We start from the raw sequence: 2,754 nt of genomic DNA, 5'->3' as shown, positions 1-2,754 counted from the left end.
CGGCGAGCTCGCGCACCCGCCCGGCACATCCGGAAGGCCGTGCGCACGAGCCAAGTGGCCGAAAATAGCCCCCGCCGAGCGGATCGGCTGTTTATAAGCACCGCGGAGGTGGTCGCGGCGCCTCATTCGACTTCCAGCGGCCGGCGAGCCCGCGCACCCGCCCGGCACATCCGGGAGGCCGTGCGCACGAGCCAAGTGGCCGAAAATAGCCCCCGCCGAGCGGATCGGCTGTTTATAAGCACCGCGGAGGTGGTCGCGGCGCCTCATTCGACTTCCAGCGGCCGGCGAGCTCGCGCACCCGCCCGGCACATCCGGGAGGCCGTGCGCACGAGCCAAGTGGCCGAAAATACCCCCCGCCGAGCAGATCGGCTGTTTATAAGCACCGCGGAGGTGGTCGCGGCGCCTCATTCGATTTCCAGCGGCCGGCGAGCTCGCGCACCCGCCCGGCACATCCGGGAGGCCGTGCGCACGAGCCAAGTGGACGAAAATAGCCCCCGCCGAGCGGATCGGCTGTTTATAAGCACCGCGGAGGTGGTCGCGGCGCCTCATTCGACTTCCAGCGGCCGGCGAGCCCGCGCACCCGCCCGGCACATCCGGGAGGCCGTGCGCACGAGCCAAGTGGCTGAAAATAGCCCCCGCCGAGCGGATCGGCTGTTTATAAGCACCGCGGAGGTGGTCGCGGCGCCTCATTCGACTTCCAGCGGGCGGCGAGCTCGCGCACCCGCCCGGCACATCCGGGAGGCCGTGCGCACGAGCCAAGTGGCCGAAAATAGCCCCCGCCGAGCGGATCGGCTGTTTATAAGCACCGCGGAGGTGGTCGCGGCGCCTCATTCGACTTCCAGCGGCCGGCGAGCCCGCGCACCCGCCCGGCACATCCGGGAGGCCGTGCGCACGAGCCAAGTGGCCGAAAATAGCCCCCGCCGAGCGTATCGGGTGTTTATAAGCACCGCGGAGGTGGCCGCGGCGCCTCATTCGACTTCCAGCGGCCGGCGAGCTCGTGCACCCGCCCGGCACATCCGGGAGGCCGTGCGCACGAGCCAAGTGGCCGAAAATAGCCCCCGCCGAGCGGATCGGCTGTTTATAAGCACCGCGGAGTTGGTCGCGGCGCCTCATTCGACTTCCAGCGGCCGGCGAGCTCGCGCACCCGCCCGGCACATCCGGGAGGCCGTGCGCACGAGCCAAGTGGCCGAAAATAGCCCCCGCCGAGCGGATCGGCTGTTTATAAGCACCGCGGAGGTGGTCGCGGCGCCTCATTCGACTTCCGGCGGGCGGCGAGCTCGCGCACCCGCCCGGCACATCCGGGAGGCCGTGCGCACGAGCCAAGTGGCCGAAAATAGCCCCCGCCGAGCGGATCGGCTGTTTATAAGCACCGCGGAGGTGGTCGCGGCGCCTCATTCGACTTCAAGCGGCCGGCGAGCTCGCGCACCCGCCCGGCACATCCGGGAGGCCGTGCGCACGAGCCAAGTGGCCGAAAATAGCCCCCGCCGAGCGGATCGGCTGTTTATAAGCACCGCGGAGGTGGTCGCGGCGCCTCATTCGACTTCCAGCGGCCGGCGAGCTCGCGCACCCGCCCGGCACATCCGGGAGGCCGTGCGCACGAGCCAAGTGGCCGAAAATAGCCCCCGCCGAGCGGATCGGCTGTTTATAAGCACCGCGGAGGTGGTCGCGGCGCCTCATTCGACTTCCAGCGGCCGGCGAGATCGCGCACCCGCCCGGCACATCCGGGAGGCCGTGCGCACGAGCCAAGTGGCCGAAAATAGCCCCCGCCGAGCGGATCGGCTGTTTATAAGCACCGCGGAGGTGGTCGCGGCGCCTCATTCGACTTCCAGCGGCCGGCGAGCTCGCGCACCCGCCCGGCACATCCGGGAGGCCGTGCGCACGAGCCAAGTGGCCGAAAATAGCCCCCGCCGAGCGGATCGGCTGTTTATAAGCACCGCGGAGGTGGTCGCGGCGCCTCATTCGACTTCCAGCGGCCGGCGAGCTCGCGCACCCGCCCGGCACATCCGGGAGGCCGTGCGCACGAGCCAAGTGGCCGAAAATAGCCCCCGCCGAGCGGATCGGCTGTTTATAAGCACCGCGGAGGTGGTCGCGGCGCCTCATTCGACTTCCAGCGGCCGGCGAGCCCGCGCACCCGCCCGGCACATCCGGGAGGCCGTGCGCACGAGCCAAGTGGCCGAAAATAGCCCCCGCCGAGCGGATCGGCTGTTTATAAGCACCGCGGAGGTGGTCGCGGCGCCTCATTCGACTTCCAGCGGCCGGCGAGCTTGCGCACCCGCCCGGCACATCCGGGAGGCCGTGCGCACGAGCCAAGTGGCCGAAAATAGCCCCCGCCGAGCGGATCGGCTGTTTATAAGCACCGCGGAGGTGGTCGCGGCGCCTCATTCGACTTCCAGCGGCCGGCGAGCCCGCGCACCCGCCCGGCACATCCGGGAGGCCGTGCGCACGAGCCAAGTGGCCGAAAATAGCCCCCGCCGAGCGGATCGGCTGTTTATAAGCACCGCGGAGGTGGCCGCGGCGCCTCATTCGACTTCCAGCGGCCTGCGAGCTCGCGCACCCGCCCGGCACATCCGGGAGGCCGTGCGCACGAGCCAAGTGGCCGAAAATAGCCCCCGCCGAGCGGATCGGCTGTTTATAAGCACCGCGGAGGTGGCCGCGGCGCCTCATTCGACTTCCAGCGGCCCGCGAGCTCGCGCACCCGCCCGGCACATCCGGGAGGCCGTGCGCACGAGCCAAGTGGCCGAAAATAGCCCCCGC

Source organism: Syngnathus scovelli, chromosome 4 (genome assembly GCF_024217435.2).
Source record: "Syngnathus scovelli strain Florida chromosome 4, RoL_Ssco_1.2, whole genome shotgun sequence".
Taxonomy (NCBI): domain Eukaryota; kingdom Metazoa; phylum Chordata; class Actinopteri; order Syngnathiformes; family Syngnathidae; genus Syngnathus; species Syngnathus scovelli.
Note: the sequence above shows the minus strand (reverse complement) of the source record.